The sequence below is a fragment of the Contarinia nasturtii genome, unplaced genomic scaffold (assembly GCF_009176525.2).
Source record: "Contarinia nasturtii isolate CC-2019 unplaced genomic scaffold, AAFC_CNas_1.1 Cnas_scaffold_285, whole genome shotgun sequence".
In the NCBI taxonomy this organism is placed as follows: domain Eukaryota; kingdom Metazoa; phylum Arthropoda; class Insecta; order Diptera; family Cecidomyiidae; genus Contarinia; species Contarinia nasturtii.
Window position 1 is genome coordinate 5,829,737 of NW_022197640.1, and position 18,829 is coordinate 5,848,565.

At 33.7% G+C, this 18,829-nt stretch overlaps 1 protein-coding gene across 6 annotated transcripts in view; it reads right to left on the minus strand.

Annotated features, from left to right (window-relative positions):
* Positions 1–18,829, minus strand: part of LOC116337651 (poly(rC)-binding protein 3) — a 171,153-nt gene that overhangs the window by 83,032 nt on the left and 69,292 nt on the right. For 4 of the 6 annotated variants that reach the window (XM_031762399.1, XM_031762398.1, XM_031762397.1 and 1 more), the window contains exon 4: positions 12,435–12,487. The exons of 1 other annotated variant lie outside the window; for it this stretch is intronic. The gene's annotated coding sequence lies outside the window, so the exon portion shown is untranslated. Of the gene's footprint in view, positions 1–1,771; positions 2,569–12,434; positions 12,488–18,829 lie in introns of those variants that run through there. One more of the 6 variants, XM_031762395.1, reaches the window with a different exon arrangement.

The window sequence follows — 18,829 nt, forward strand, 5'->3', positions numbered from 1 at the left end:
TGGTTTTCATTGCGCCGTTCTCTCTCTCTCTCTCTATCTCTTGAACGGCTCCTCTTTTGCTTTCTAGCCTTTTCATGTGTTCATTTAGACAGATTCAAACGTGTACTTATTACGATGAATTAAAAACATTATTTCTTTTTTTTTCGTATTCTTTAAAACGGGAATAGTGTATTTTTAGATAAATGTGCGCGAAATATATAGAATTGCGAGATGAGTTGCCATTACAATTGACGTAGAAGGAATATTGCTATTTCGTCAAATCCATTACAACGCATACAGCACATAAAATACACAATTGGCATCAGCCAATCGCCGTTTACTTCAAAAAGATAATATTATTCCAAATCATAATTGTTGTTATGCCGCGTGTCATATTCAATCACTGACTTTCCATTCAAACGAACACGGTTTTTGGGTAGATGGTCGTGCAAGAGTTTGTTTTTTTTTCTTCTCCCGTTTTCTGTACTTTGTTATTTGTGCCAAAACGTAAAGCATACCATTGCATAAGTAACGGATATATCGCATTTTATATGTTTTACATTCCTTGTACATTTTACCGAGAGTAACAAAACGGCAAAAAATTAGATTGACTATTTAACCGAAATATTATTATCACATGCGCACATACAAAACATACACACACTGACCATCTAGTTATATACACGCACACCGTATATAATCAGCATCAACTTTATACATGGAATGAAAACGCGATGCAGACATAAATCCAAACTGAAACAAAAAAATAACAACAAAAACAACAAAAATAAACATTACAATGGCACTCACTCGTCCAAAGCGAGACTCTGAATTTTATCCGAAAACTAATTCTCCGCTAGTGAGAAATGCATGTCTGTCATTTTTATGGATTTATTTGTTTGTTTATCCGTTGAATGGGTTTTAGATGGTTTTTCAGGCTAGTGGAATAGCTGCCACGATTTTTTTTTCTGCTATCCCTAGTATTCAGGGAATTCTCAGTCACTTACTTTTCACATTGATTAGAAAGAGAGGAAAGAGCTTATAAGCGACCGACCGATAGAGGCAATTCAATGAAATTGTCGTAATGAAAGTGGCATGTGCAATGTTTAGCGGCAAGATATGACCGGATGTTCAGCATCATAGTAATGTCGTTTTTGGATGCATTGAATTCACTTAATTTATTTCGTTTCATGTTTGGTGTTTTGCATTTGTTTTGCTTTTGTTTTGCACGGTTGAACCAAAAATCGTCTTGAAACAATGTAAAAGGTCAATAAACCAAAAGGTTCCGAACAAAGACAAAGCAACATCTAAATCGAACTATTTATACACAACTGAATATGTTCGACCAATTTTTCTATGTTTGTTATGTGAATTCTTTGTTTTCGTTTATCATTTTATCGTGTATATCCGGTGCGTGCGTATTTGTATGTTTGGAAGTGTGTCTGTGTATATGTGTCTTTTCTCTGTTCAGCACGAATTTTGATCAAATATTAATTTGCACATTTGCCTGCAACAATAACACCGAACACAATATTAAGCAACTACAAACGAACCACAACGCATTCACATTATAATCGCCGTTTGCAGCTTTTTTTTTATTTCATTTCATCTCGTTTATCAAATAGTACAAATGGAATTTAAATTAATGTGGTCGTCGCCGTTGTATTCCTTCACGACAACTACAAAAACGACAAATTTCTGGAGTATAAAACAGAAACGAAACTGCATCGCATCAATTGCGTTTCTCATCGAATGTTTGACAGACTAAATAAAAAGGTGAATGAATACTTACGCATAGACACTCAGTTTGTGGAAGTAAATAACCGCAATTATTCTACACTGTGAACTGTTATTATTATCGTACAGCAATTTCGGCGACAACGTAGTTTTGTTTCTCTTTTTTTTGGTAAGAAATCAAATGAAAAAATAGAGAAAAATAAAAAAAACACTTTGAAACTACCAGAAAAGAGCAGGAAGATTCACGATAAAAAAAGATACAATAATTTGTTCAGCACATTACAAGAGTTCGTAAATCGAAAATTGGTCGATTGTCAATTTATTTTGTGGTTTGCATAAATCAAAAATCCAAAAAAAAAAACTGTTGGCTTTTATTCTAATTGATCACAAGTGTCTCACGTATCGGCTATATTAACTAAATAACTAAATAATCCTGTGTCTCTTGTTTAATTCAATTAATCAGCAACACTCGATACTTATGTGTATAATAATTTTTCAATCCCGTATTTGTCTTTACAAGCAAAACAAATAAATGAAATTTAAATGAAGAGACAGAACAGAAGAAATATGAAACTGGAATTTTATCTCGAAAAATCACTTGATTTCTTTTACTACTGGATGCGAATGTGTCGATGAATTCTTCCTTTTATAAAATGTTTATAATTTTCTCTCTGAATTTGTTTCTTATTTTCTCTCTTTCTTCTCTGTCGTGTGTACACCGATTGTGCATAAAAACAAAACGTACAATTGAATCTCTGTTTTCAAGTTGCTCAACACACAACAATAGTGAAGAGAACGAAATATGTATACATTCGCTATTAAACAAAGATGTGACAAAACTGATTTTCTGAACGAAACTCACAGACTGAAAATAAAACAATTCTCGAGGTGCTTTGACTGCTGCTGATATTGCGGTGCTGCTTGCCGCTATCGTGTGTTGCTCTCGCTCTTTCTCGACTTTACGAATACGATGTATATTCTCTTGCATCTCATGCACGCATACACATGTTCGTTGCCCGTCACAGATGGCCATCGGTACGTGTGTATTGTGGATATATGTGTGTATGCAATCAACATTTCAACTGCTTGCGTTCGTTTACATGTTGGCACGGTGCGTCGCTGTATGCTTTAGAACATTCGTCGACCCATTCTGTTCAATGTGACTTAAGCGCATCGCATAACACACAGTGGTCTCGTTCTTGTACACGTTTGTTTGGATGCGATTTGGTATGCGGTACGTATTTTGGTTGAGCGAAGGAGAGAAGCCATTTTGCGATGTTACCAACATATTAATGAATATTTTCGATATGTCATTGCCGATTCTGTATTGGGATTTTGTGACAACAGCAAAACATTAACACACACACACGAAGGCAGCGCAGCCAAGGCAAATACACAAAAAAAAATATTTTTTTAAGTTTTAAATTTCGCGGCGACAAACGCACACTCATTTTCAAACCAAATTTTAAATTCCCCAATGTTATCGGATCGGTAAGTAAGTTTTCACATCGTCAAATGGATTTATAGCGATTCGACTTGTTTTGACAAACATGTGACAGTCCTATTCTTTTTATGTGTATGCGTACTGTCGGCGGGTGCTTGAAGGAATGAAATGAATAGAGAGAAGAAAAAAATTGCAGCTCAAATTTCTCTGTTGCTTTTTTTCCGTCGTTTTCTTTGGTTTGTACATTGAGTACATGTTTTGCATATTTTAGCGCATATACTATAGTGAATGAGAATGTTTACATATCCGTTGGGATGCGAGGGGAAAAAACCGAAATTGAAATGTGACGGCGATTATTTTGGATTTTCCGCTTCAGCCTTATGATGTTAGCTAGCGATAGGCACTTGATTTCTTCTTTTCTTTGCATTCAATTTTATGTTGTTGTTTTTTTTTTTCGGTTCGGTATGCCGTCGCCGTTACCGTCACATAAAAATACTCAGTTGTCGTTTGTAAAAATTAATAACGATGTATTCGATGAAAAGACATCTCAGCCATCTACTGATATTGAAAAATGCTTGAAATATTCGAGATCCAATGAAATTATCAATATACATTTATAGCAAATACAAATAATAACAACCTGATATCCGGAGCATCCGAAAAAAATATATGATGAAATGAAGAGTGAGATAAAAAAAGGAAAAGCAGTAGCACGGCGGGCGTTCGGATTTTAAAACAAGCGGAAGAAAAAAACTTTACCATGTATTCATTCAAATATTTACTGTGTGTTACAACCATTTCGGGTAGTGCACTCATGAGAAATATTCGAGCAGAAAAATGAAAAATATCATTTTAGCCGAACAGGAAAAAAAAACATAAAAAAATGTGAAGTTTTTTTTATTCTTTACATTTTTCATTTCTCATAATGCATATTTTCAGGGTGTCTCATCGTTATTACTACAAACGTCGTGTGTTTTTTTAAACAACAACAACAGCAGCTGGAAATCGTCATCTCATTTCGTTGAATGTCTGTATACGACCAAAGAATATTGAAATAATAGCGGCAATAAAAAAAAGAACCGAACAAATTCCATTCACAAATTGCACATTCGTTTTACATTTGATGCAAATACATACATCATTAGCTAGTTGAATTAGTCTTTTTTGCGAATCGGCAATTGCTCGCAATTGCAAATTACTGGATATCATTTACACGTTATCATAATTGTTTGATTAATGGCCGTTCAATAAAAATAAATAAAATTTCTTTATTTTTACAAAAATGTGAATCAATTTTTTGGCATTCTGATTTTAACTTAATTTCATCGTTAGACTCTGATTTTATTTGCAAAAAGAGCAAAATATACGGTATTCATATGCTTACGAGATTTTTGGAAAGTTTTGGAACTCCCATCATGCCATTATTTAGTAGTGTATGTACCACAATTTTGCGGCCTTAATTAAAATTATTTATTCAAAATGGAATTTTATTGCTGTGTGTTTTTTTTTCGCTCAGATTTCCATTGCATGAATTTTTGCATACATATTTAAGATAGATATGAAAAAGCTCGGTAGAATCGTTTGTGCTTCATCTCGTTGAGTGGCTCAACAGATCAATTGCTGTTATAACGCCAAAAATGTTTGGTTGGTCGAAACGATACAGCAAAAGAGTTCAAACGTATATAAACCATGTTTTTCTAATTAAATTTGTGTGTTCACCGCACGAAACAGAGCAAAATAGTGAGATAGAGATAAAATCTCTGATCTGCGTTTCGGTTTTTTGGTCAAAAGTCGCTCAACATTCAACTCATTCAACGAAAATGGAACGAAATTAATAAATCACGGCTGAAATTTGCGCACACAGAGAGAAAGAATATAATGAAAAATTATTATCTAGTTCAATGAAGCAATTGAAAATAAAATAAAAAAACACACACGAAACGGGTAAAGGCAAAATCAAAAGATGAATGGTCTTTTATATTGGCCAGAAAGAAAAAAAAGTAGGAAAAAATCTCGTTAGTGTGTTAAAAAGGCAATGTCTTGCGATTATATAGTGGAAATTATGCAAAAAAAATTACTCCATCAACCATTTTTTTTTTTCATCGCATTCGATCTTAAGGATATTAAAGTGTGCGTATTTTTGTGCCCACAGTATAAAAGAAGAGTACTGACGACGCGCAATTGGCTTCTTTTTACTTTTCCGCACACACCTAGTGTGTAAGGTAAAGTATTGGAATCGGTCGAAAAATTAACACCCATCAAAAATGTGTTTTCTGGGTGTTTTTGGGACCAGGGAACACGAATCTAGCGTTTTTTTTTTATGTCCGAATGTATGTGCGTACCCTGTACGCAAAAATTTGTTAACACGATAACTTTCAAACAAGAAAAGTAATTCAAAATCTGACTTCACAGGATGATTGGGAGTTCCGAGGAATAGAAACCATTAGATTTTGAGCGATTTTGGTTGATAGAGTGACGTGTCATGTCTGGTGTGATGCCCATGGGCATCCATGGGAAAAATTCAAATTTTCTTCCAAAAGTGATATTTAATGTATACTTAAACACTCAAAAATATGTATTGGGGGTTTTTTGGGTACGAGAAAACCGAATATGACGTTAGTTTTGCGATACAAATATATTTCGACACACTTTTCATACAAAAATTTCAAAAATTTTGGATTTTTGTATGAAAGCCATGCCTGTATGATATCGTAATGAGCTGAAACTTTGCACAGGTTATTTTTATCACACAAAAATAACATTCTTAGAGTTTGAAGAAATTTTAATGCATATTAGGGGTACCTCTCGAACAAAATTTTGAATTTTTCGCTCCAAAACGAAATTTTGTATGGGAAGTGATATTCATTGAAATTTCTTCAAACTTTCAGAATGTTAGCTTTTTGTGAAAAAAATAACCTCTGTAAATTTTCACATGACTACGATATCATATAGGTATGGCTTCCATACAAAAATTCAAATTTTTGATAGCTTTTGTATAAAAAGTGTGTCAAAAATTATTTGTATCGCAAAACTAATGTCAGATTTAGTTTTCTCTTGGATTCAAATTTAAGCAAGCGGGGTTGGCGTATATGAGATTGGGAACTTTTTTATGCGAACGCAGCTGATCAGCGCCACCTCACATTAGTTCGAATAAGATCGAAAAACTGAATTTAATTCTGTAGCATTGAAATGAAAAAGAGAAAAAACAACAACAATAGCACGGCCACACAGAGCTGTACATCTATGCGTGCTGATGCATACATACACATATACGCTTTCTTCATTCTTTCATTCCATTGTTATACGTATCTCACTGGTCAACAGATCTATGTAGCCATGTTACTGTTGTTGTTTTTTTTCTCTTTTTCGATTCAATTCATTGTAACTAAATTGAGTTCAACTATGGAATACAAGATGGCACAGATGAGCGGAATTCGCATTTTGTCTCTTCATAGGCTTAGCCGGTTGAATTTAAGTAAAAGATATGTAATAGATGCATGTTTTGGATCACAGTGCGGAAAAGTTCATCTTACGGATGTAAGACATTTTATTTATTAAATAGCATGAATACCTGCCATAACATAATACACCCATAAAAACTGCAGACATACATTGTAATGGCTTCATAGAAATAGTAAGTTTTTTTTCTATTCTATTGTTGTTGGCAGCCCCCAATAATGATGCTTTTAATTTCCGCTTTTCTCGCTGATTAATATTATTACATTTCGCAACTGTTGATGAAGCATATGCCATGCACATAGATATAATGGAAAACGAAAGAGAATAAGCAAACTTTTCATAAGGCGTGTGCATATATCCACTGAAATTAGAGTCAAACATTTTGCAAAACTGCACATCGTCAGGGTATTCTAGTAAGTTTCATCAAAATCGAAAATGTATTTACAAAAATATTCCGATTTCCGACAAAACTTAAAAGCGATGTAATTGAAAGATGAAGCAAGAAAGCGAGATGACGAAACACATTTTTTCTATGGCATAATAATTAAATACATTTCTATTGAATGTAAAATTGCACGCTTCTCTTCAAACTAACAAAAAACTCGTGAATCTGTTATGGAAAAAAAATGAAAGCGATACCCGTTGAAATTATCAAAGATATAATCCTTTTTTTCAATGTGTTGTATTTTTTGTGTCTCGCTCTTTTTAAAAAGAGAATATTCCACATATTAAGCAGATTTTACTTTCTTAGTTTCCTACAGTAGCAAAAGGCATGATTTTTTGGGTTTCTATGTTTTTGACTCTGTGAAGCCTCAATATAACTTTATACAATGGCATTAACAATTACTGATTGGAATCTTGAAAAAAATGGCACGGAAAATGAAAAAAGTCGCCTCAACATTTTTCCATTGCGTGCAACTTGAACTAATTTTTTGTCTATTGTATTCATGGGATTCTCATTTTTTTTTACCAACATTCAGTGGCCACATTCGTTCTTCATAAAAAATTTAATTACGTTATTATCGGGGAAAAGTTTTAACTTGTAAAATGTACGGACTATATTTGTGAAGTAAATGTTAATTCTGTATGGAATGGCCGTCAAAAAAACGGAACTTTTTAAATTAATAATCACTAAACTTCAATAAAAGCTCAACATGAAATGAGTTTTCATTTCATTAATGTGAAGTGAATTTCGAATGATTCAAATAGTACGAATTTTAAAGTAGATCAATATAGCAACATAGTTCAAAAAAAATTAACAATCGAACATTGAAAATATGGATATAATCGAGTCAAAACCACAATTTAGTATGCATACGTTTGTGAATACAGGTGGAAGAACCACTTTCTCTCCTACTCACACTCTTGAGTGCAAAGAAATAACATGCAAAATTCCAACCATAATAATGAAGAGCATCGATACGAGGGTTGCTCCATAATTTTTTTTAAAAACATATATAACACAGTTGTTTTTTGTCGAAAATGGTTTTATTGTTTTTCAAAATATTCCCCGAGATGATCGATACACTTTTGCATTCGATGAAACCATTTGTCATAGCATTCGTGCCACTCCGAAACTGATATCTCCAAAACGTGTGTTTTGAACGCTTCAACTGCTTCTTCTGGTGTCGAAAATCGTTGACCACGTAGTTTTTTCTTCACGCTTGGGAACAAAAAAAAGTCATTGGGTGCCAGGTCAGGACTGTACGGTGGATGACCCATCAGTTCGATGTTTTGACCGGTCAAAAATCGAGTAGTTTGAAAAGATGTGTGAGAGCTCGCATTATCGTGATGAAGAATTATTTTGCGACGGTGGTTGTTTTTTCTTATTTCACCAAACACTTCGGGCAAACAAATGGTGGTATACCAATCAGAATTGACGGTCTTACGATCCTCTAGTGGAACGGTTGCCACATGACCACTTCTCCCGAAAAAAACAGGCGACCATTCGCTTCGAAGTGCTTCTTGCTCGAACAACTTTCGTTGGGTTATCTTCATTTTGGAAGACCCATACAGTCGACTGCTGTTTCGTTTCGGGCTCATAGGCATATATCCACGATTCGTCACCAGTGACGATTTTATTAACGTCTTTTGAAGCACCACGATTGAATTTCTTGAGCATTTCTTTACACCAACTCACACGAGCCATTTTTTGTTCATCGGTCAATTTATGTGGGATCCAACGAGAGCAAATCTTTTTTACGGCTAAATGTTCATGCAAAATTGTATGTATGCTGTGGGATGAAATGCCCAAAGATGCCTCAATCTCACGGTAGGTCACATGACGATCTTCCATAATCAGTTTTCTGACAGCATCGATGTTTTGTGGCACAACAGCCGATTTTGGACGACCTGTATGAAACTCGTCTTTGAGCGAACTACGACCGCAACGGAATTCTCGGTACCAGTTATAAATTGTCTGAAGGGTTGGTGCTTCATTGCCAAAGGCCAAATGAAGTCGATCGAAACACTGTTGTTGAGATAATTTACTTCGAAAATCGTAGTAAATCATTTTACGAAAATCTTCACGTGTAAAATTCATTTTTTTGTTGAGTCGCAGTTTACCAGTCACTGTAAACAATACAAATAGCGTTCGTATGACAAAAGGTTCAGGGCACGAATACATACCAAAACATCAAACTTTACGAATATGACAATGGTTTACATCGGGCAACACTATAAGTACCATTTTAAAAAAAATTATGGAGCAACCTACGTACTAAAAATGAGCTAAAGCAATGAAAACCGAAAGAGCATAAGTGACTGGAAACCATTCCGGACTGGGTTTCATGAGAATGTCTGACAAAAAATGGAAAACAGAAAGGAAGAGAGCGAGAGAGAGAGAGAGAGAGAGAGCATGCAAATAAATTTCAATTATATAGTCTGTTTAACAAACGCTGAATCCATTAAAACATTAGCGTCGAAATTGAAATCAAGTGACACCGCGCGCTAATTCGTGTACTTTATTCATTACGACAGATTTTTCGGCAGTGAACACTAGAAAATTGAAGAGATGTCTCTCTCTTTCGGCTCTACGCAACCAGAGAAAGCGAAGGGGAGTGGGTAGAACAGTATGGGGTCACTTTCTACGTGATGTGAGTTTGTTTCCTTTTTTTAATTTGTTTCGTACGCTCAGTCTCTATCTCTCGGTTGTTATGTTGCTCCACATCTTTGTTTTACGTTCAATATTTACATTGAAAAACGTGGATAAAGTCGACCTAAAATTACGAAACAAATACTGGCTTCTCACAACCTGTACATAAACAAGTATATGTATACTTGTTTTACTTATAAACAAACGAAGAAAAAGAAAAAAATAATAATAATAATAATAAAGAGTTCATATACATGCGAATTGCATCATTTTGCCATTCTGTTAGTTTGTCAAGTCAAGTTTTTTTTTCGTCGCTCCCACATTGTCAATTCGGTTCATGATGATGATGCTGGTGATGACGATGAATCATCGAGGATTTTTAAGTGAAGAGCCGTGTTTTTTACTATCAATTTTGAACACATCAGCATACAGTCACGCACACACATTTGCAGCATATTGTAAGAGTGCTGCTATTTTAGGGTAAACCTTATGTTCACTCTTTTTTTTTTGCTGTTGCTTAAAACGTATGTATGGAAATGGTAAGGCATTTCATTATGCATGTTAGATATTCATAGAAAAAGGTGTAACAGAGAATGGTAGTTTGTTTTCAACAATTTATGAATAAACAGTATACCAGCAAACAGCGAATAGATATCGTTTATCTTTAGATATTGAACATGAATGTATTAGCAACATTTGATTGAAGTATACGCCAGACATTATAATGAGATATTTTCGGCCAGATATCGTTAAGAGCTGAAATGTAGTGAAAACAATTAAAGTGATTGCTATAGTGATTGTAGCAATGTAAGTGTAATTATAACCATAACAATCACTTCTATTGTTTTCACTAAATTTCAGCTCCTGGCGATATCTGGCTGAGCTGATTCACCTGGCTGAAAATATCTCATTATAATGTCTGGTATACGCAACCGAAAGGAGATTTTATTCCAAATAAATTCACAACAATGGCAATAAGTTCGTCCATTATCAATTCGTCAACACACATTACATTTTGATGCACTTAACATTAAATCGCTAGCGAAGTGGTATAGAATCTCCGTTCACTTCAGCGATGTATACATAGATATATCTGCTTATGTATGAGAAACCAAAAAGTAAAAAGAAACTATATACCAGCTACGGCACAGTACATTATGGTATAGTTTATGTTTGTGTGTGTGTGTGTGTTGCAAATGACGGAAATGTCCCGATATGTGTAGATAGATGTGAGAGATGAAGAAATGAAAATCAAACAAAGATAGAAAAAAAGGCGTCCGAAAAGAAAATAAAGATTGATGAGCTTTTAAGCGGATAACATCGTTCAAAAATATTTAACTTTACGCAAGCAGACGAGAGAAAAAAAAAACTGTATGATATAACACCATCCCATGACAGTGTGTGTTTGTGTGCACTGTGCATACATCGCACACATGACCAGTTTGGTGTTATAGAAAAAGGGCTGCTGTTGTTGATGCGATGACGATTGATTGAATAAAAGTGGCGAAAGCATGTCTGTCAAGTAGTTGAAATTGTGGATAAGAGGATTGAAAGCCGAAGAGAGTATGCAACCACCGAAAAGAATGCCGCAGACGAACATTTCATCGAAGAAAACATTTTTGTCAAGTACATACAAAATGTTATTCATCATACAAAAATGGAAAGCCATTAAGAAATAATTTTATGCCATTTATCTATTAACGATTCGCCTAACGTAATAATGTTCGGCAACATTGAATTAAAATACAGATAATAATGTCTTCGTATGGAAAATTGTCGAAGATCATACACAAGCACATAAACACATAAGACGGGGGGAGGTAGAGGAGGTTTCTCATCCCGTACATTAACATATTGAAGCAAAAGTTCGCACACGATGGAATTACTGCGAAAATGTCAAAGCAAAATGCCAACAATGACATTGATGTAAACGGTAATGGAAGAGACCATGATGAAAGTATGAAGAATGTGTCAAATGAAATTTTGTATAACCGACGAAATCAACATGAAATATCAATGTGATGAAAAGGTGCCAAATTAAAACTTTTCACTTGTTCGTTTGCTACTTTTGATTATTTTGAAATTCATCGAAATTTTGACTCGATTTAAAAAAAAAGACTTTCCATATTCGTGAAACAAGTATATTCGCAAATATTTGTTAATCTTTCGATTGAGTTTGTTTTCTAAGCGTCATCAAATTAAAACGAATATTTCCGTTGTACAAACATTGATCGTTTTTTAAAAATATAATTGATATTAAATGCTTTTATGCTTTACTGTTTCTAATTACTTTTCGCGATAGGATGTTGTCACGTGTCATTCAACTCAACGATATGTTGTATTTTTGTGTTTGGAAAGTGTTTGTTCGATGTATAGAAAAAAAAATACGGTGATACCCATTCAATTTGTTATTATAACTCACACATGCTTACATTAAAATTCGTTCGTTGTTGACAGCATTTCAAAGTCCTTGAAGCTAGGCTATTTACTCAGTTTTTCTTGCTGTTTGAACGACGATTTATTTTGTATGCTATCGAGACCAAAACTCATACCGTCGGCAAACTGCCTGTCACTTTCACAAATCTTTGAAGGCATTTGAGTGTGATAAAAAGCTGATCGAATGTGACAAAACATTTAAATCAAAAACGAATACATCAGCGAAAAACCACAAGTGCTTAGTTTATTTGTTAACTAATTTCGTGCGTGCGTATCGATACTTACATAGACTGTGAGCTGCTTATTTTCAATATTCTGGGCGCCGAGATAAAGACAACCTACGAAAATCAATGTAAAAAAGAAATTGTATAAATATTAAGTATACAGGTACGGTGTTTTTTTTTTTCGTCTCTTCATCCGAAGAAAATACATTATGCACGAATCGGCACATATTTTTGTCGAATGGGAATTCGCTTAAATAGAAACAAATAACCGCTCAAACAAATCAAACTAAAGGTTTTCGTGGAGAACGAGAGGAGGGTGAGCGCGCGCTTTTGGAATTATGCGCAACGGTTATGAAAATGTATTTTTATATATCGTTTGTATGCAAATACTTCGAGTGTACATTATTGGATTTTGATCCCCATATGAACGAATATGTTGTTGAATTGCTACAAAAAAAAAGAATCTTAAATATTTTAGCTATTTTGCTTTCACCTACATTACTTGTTATGGCAAATAAAAAGCGACGAATTGATTTTGAAGCTGATAAAATGCCGATTTTCGGTTGCTGAAAAGACTTTATCAAAAAAAATGGGTACATATTTGCCGAATTACAGAATTATAAGTGAGGCTGTGAACACTATATACATTCAACGAATATAAAAATAACTGAAGATAGAGACGGAATAGCGAAAAACACTTGAAAAATCTCGAATATTTTTTTTGTATGATACAACAATATGCGATATAAAGTAATATGTATGGCGAGTATGATTTGATTTCCAGCGTAGCCCCGACAATAAATCGAAGGAACTAGGTAATCTTTTGGCATGACTGCACAATTGTATTCTTTGTTCGGAGATATTTTCGAGCAATTTCCATGATTATTTTTGTGTTGTCGCTGTTACTCGAATGGACTTATGTTATTGTGTGCGATTTGTTTTCCATCTTTTACATCTTTCATTCGCAAAATAAGCACACAAAAAACATATTGAAAGTTGAAATCCTTACCAAATCTGGCGTAAGAATCTAAGCGAATTTCTCCAAGATATCGAAACATATTTTTTTTTGAGCAGACAAAATTCTTTCCTAACCCTCATATCGCTATGATAAGATATTAACTTTTACTTTGGTTTCAGTAGCCGTCCACTTTTCTTATCCGTTGGATTTTCTTTTCTTTATCGAAAAGATACACTATGTTTTCTTACTTTTTTAGTGTTGGACTTTTGAAAGAAATTGGGCTCTCATGAAACCAAACGATACTAGACACCGTCCATGCAAATATTTTTGCATGATAATCACCATTTTCGAATAGTTCATAATGGTGAAATAGCTAGTCATAGACTGAACATAAGTTGTAGATATTAAAAAAGGGAATCGAAGCCGTTCAAGTAATTCATGTAATTTCTAGACGTGAACACACTGAAGCATAATCTTGTTTACTACATGTCACAACAATTACAAAATACTATGGATTTTTTCAATCTACTATTTCTTAGTCTAAATCTAGTCTCCCCACCTCTCTCTTTCACTTTTTTCGTCGTGTTTTTATCGTATTATTTTCATTTAAAATGGTCCATTTATTTTATTTTGATGCATAGTTGGAAATGGTTCATGAAGCTTAGATTTTATGGTCGATGCATGTGCGTATTTCAACCGACGCATTCTGAATAAATAAATTGCTCTGGTTTTCTTTGAGTTTGCTTGGTCATTTCATGTGCTCCAAAATGATATTATAAATTTGCATATCTTATTATTTGTTGTATGTTCAATTGTGAGTTTGTATGAAAGACGTAAGTTTAGCCTGGATAGCGACCAAAACTGGTTACCGCTGTTCTGGTTGTTCGGTTATCACTCTTAGTGGTACGTTGTGTGCGTGAATTTGTTGCAATTGCTGTTGTTGTTGTTTTTTTTGTCCATTTTTCTTCAACAGCGTTCCATTTTCGCATGTACAAATGCCGACATCCAACGAGGGAAGAAGAAAAAAACTGAATGGTGCATAAAAACGCTTGCATTGGTATACAGTGATGGTAGATATTTGCAAGTTTGAAATATGGAAAATTCAGTTAGTGTATTATGTATGCATTCAAGGGAAATTGAATTTGGCTCTAATAAAGCGATAGAGCAAAAAGCAAACCAGGCATTTTGATGTACTCTTTCATTACTTTCATTTTATTATGTCTTTATTTCTATAGAACTGTGAAGGATGCATAATAATATACATAAATATGAATCATGCATGCTGATAGTTGTAATCAAGATTATGCTATCGAATTACGGTGAAAATCAGTGCTTATGTTCGTCAAACTTGCAAATAAATTTCCACAACTCAAGAGGTGAATGGCGCCTCAACAAAAGTGAAGAAACTTAATGAAATATTGCTGCGATGCAAACATTGTGTGTGTGTGGATGTGCGTATATGAGAGAGAATGAGAGCACATTTCATCGCTGGTATGTTATATTAAAATCCATTTTAATGATTCTATTATCAATACATTGTATATTTTCACAGAATTCCAATCAATCAATTAACGATAAGCCAATTCTTTTTGTGAATGTTACACATTTTACACGTACCGCATTTGATATTTGAATCTTTAAATGATTTTTTTTTCACATTTGAACATTTCATTTGATCATTTGAAACCAATTCAATGAATGCTATAGTATCGTTTAATCAATAGAAGAATTAAAATAATTTCAGTGTCATATTCAAATCGATTCGATATCATAAAAGTGGAAATGTGGATAGTACTCATAAATACGATCCAATGAATAAATTAGAAGAACGCCACAATTTCAAATGGAATTTTCATTGAAATTATAAAACTGAATTGTAAAAACATTTTATTCAGTATGTTATACAAAAACTCCTGTTCGCATATCCAATCAACTTTAGATCTATTTCATAATGAAATGGGTAAAAAAGAACCATTTGTTGAAACTCAATTGAATACCTGATTTTCATTCTATCCACAGTCATACTGTTCTCTAGTATCGAATAGCAGTTCTCTATCATTTATTTTTTTCGTTCGTTTTTGCTCATACTTATACTGTGCATCCTCACATCCACATACTTTTTTTGGCTTGTTGAGCTCAATTTCAATCATTAAAAGTGGATTCACAGAGGAAAAAAAGTGTTGCCAATGTGCAATTGAATGATGGCTGTGTGCGCATCATGTTTACATTTTGATATTTGAATTTGAGCTCATTCATCGTACATACATATCACACATCTTATGCGCTCCTAGGGGATAACCGTGAATTGCAGATCGAATAATTTATAATAATAAACGCTATTTCTCTCTATTTTTCACTAATTCTGCTAGTATTTCTACTAGTTTGTTCTAATACTGCTATTCTTTGCTAATTTCTCTAGTACGTCAAAAATATTGCATACGTCAGATTGACAGCATGATCGAATAACTGAAATGTGTTTACGTAAATGTTTCAAGTTGACACTTTCAACGTGTATATTTGAAGCAGGCACTAGCGTATACGTTTTCAGTAAGAAATCTGTCATCAAATCTACATTTCCGATTGCAATTCGTAAATTGTAGTTAATACAGATGAAACGTGCTTGGTTACGTGCCATTGAATATATTTTTATTTAAAAATAAGAAAAAGCGTATTTAACTACATATTTTGATACATTTTAGTTCAACACTATTCAATTCGTTTGTTTTGTGAATTTTATTTTAATTAATTATTTCAATATATTCAAGAATAAATGCTTACTAAAGTATATACGTGTACAGTGCTAATTCTGCTATTTATTGCTAATTTTGCTATTTTCTTCATGTAAATTTCCCTATTTTTTTGCTAATGTGCTAATTCTAATTCGCATGGATATCCCCTAGATGCGCTCCTACTTTAGCATTGTGATGTCACAAATTTGGCACATTACTGCCCCTGACAGTTGTCGGGTAAACTATAACAACATTGCCATGTATTATGCTGAGGTTCGCTTCAAGGGAAGCGCATGCCAAAGCTGTTTACATGTAAAACAATGTGGTTCACAAGACAACCGTCAGGCGGTTATTTGCAGCTTTGACCTGTCTATGTATAAAGAGATTTGTAAAATCCTCTACATTATTTTCAACTATTCAATAGAGTGTTCGAATTGAATAGCACATCAATTCAAATAGCTTGTGCTTCTATGTTAACCTTGTCGTATATTTTGTTTGTTATTTTCAGCTTAGATTTTTTCGTCATTGTTCTTCCGTATGTTCATTCGTGTTCTTTGTTTGTTACATTTCTTTTCTAAGAAGAGTTGACGTCACCATTTTTTTTTTTTTTTTCAAAATGTTGCCATTCAAAATGTTCGTTCACATCGATCTCTCTATTAATGCATTCTCATATATGTACACCATTCTTTTGCTACGATATTCAACTCCGACAAACATAATGCAAAAACAAATGTAAGAGAGACGCTGTAATGAATGTAAGAGGGAAAATCACTGCAACTACAAAAGGTCAATTTATTCAGAGTTTTTTCCAGCACTATTTTTAAACAGATGTATATATATTTAATGGATGCAATGTGTTATATTGCAGTCTTCCCATTTAAAGCTATGTCCAATACAAGTAATACGATTGCCATGTGAGCTTTATGCTCTTCATTGTAAATAAAAGATTGAAAACTAAATCAATATCACTTGCTGCTTTCGATATATAGAAGTGACACAATGTATCGATACAATGGAAACTGCCTTCGATACAAAATTTCCGTTTGCACCAAGCTTAATTCACATGAACGTACTAACACACACACACAACATCTCGCCAATATGTATTTTACACAAATGCAACAGTTGCACATCTCTTGAATATCCATTGTGGCGATAATGGTTGTATGCGAATATTTGCGTTAATGGTTTAATGGCTTGTTGATAACTCTGAGGCTTCATAGCACATTCGAAGCAATTCAAAAGCACCACACCACCACTTTTTTTTCCCCTCATAAAACTCACACCAAAATATGTTCGCCACACATTTGAAGGATTCGAACTTTTGCAATTGCCATCATCATTACCGCTGTCGTCATTCTCACAAGAGCTTGAGTGTTTGCTGTGTGACAATCAGTTGATTTGGCAAATAAAGAATTTGAGCTAAATATAGAATAGAACAGTCAAACACTCACAATTCAAACCAGAGTATAACGTCAAACATTCTCTGTTTAATACTCTAATTTCATTTTCAAATTTCTATCTTAAATAGATGAAAAATATCCATTATTTAGGGATGATGGGGGCAAATTAATACAAAAAGTGTTGACTTTCATCTCAGTCAAATGAAAGGATAAGAGAAAACTATGATTACCATTTGTACCAAGTGAATGTAACTTCTCTATCGTTAGGTGTTTTTTCTAGTTACCATGGTTTGCGTCTCATACCAAAAACGTTAAGACATGCTTTTTGGGGGCAACTTGATTCACCTCGAAAAACATGGAAATACAGTGAATTATTTGAATGAAATATAGCCAATATAAATATCTGAAGTGACAACTCATAAGAGTATTTGGAGAGTCACTGTTGGTTGCTGGCCGTGATAGCTCAACTTCATTTTTTGACTGGTCTTGCAAATTTTGACAATTTTCAACCATTTCTTGTTTTTATCGTCGGTTTTTTTCCTCTGTGAGACTCTTTTTAGTCCCATTTGAAATTTCTGTGGATTTTCACTTCAAAAGCTCAAATTATTGATGAAGCCATACTGCAAACACCATAAGTTATTTTCAATTTTTAGTTTTACCATAGCCAAAGTATAACTATAATTTGAAACAAATATCTTTTTCCCCAATGTAAATATTTGCATGCATAATTTGAATTTTTCTAAATGAAAATCCACAAAAATATCAAATGTTTGTTATCAAATTACACTGCCAATTTTCCATGCGAAATAAGTCAATTTGATGTAGCCAGATTCTTATAAAGAACTGATATATCAAGAGATTCTTATATTTGATTATTTTCCTCTTGAGTTGGAAATATTTCAAGAGGCGAAGAATGCTTGTTAGATACACGTGTGTTGATGAACTTTCAGATCAATGCATGTGAATGTTTGAAAAAAATCGTTTCACGCATAAAAAGTAGAAGAATACATTGCTTTGATATGCAAATGTTATTTTCCACGAAAAGTTCTTTCAAAGGGGGAAACATATTAAGCGTTTAAAATATTTTAACCCGTCAAAAGTGTCAAACCCAAAATAAAGAGCGGAAAGCAGCTGCCCCATGCATTGCAGGTATACCACTTTGGTGATTGTTTTGTGACTTTGTACACTGGTCATTCATTTGCATTAACTCTTGTTTAAATGAGTTGCTATTTCTATATTGTAATCTTTCAAACCTAATAACATGCATAAAATTCGTGTTGTTTTATAACTCAATTTATGGTTTTTTTTATTGTTGTTTCTTTTTTATCATAAGAAACTGTATGACAAGAACCTTTCGAAAGAACCT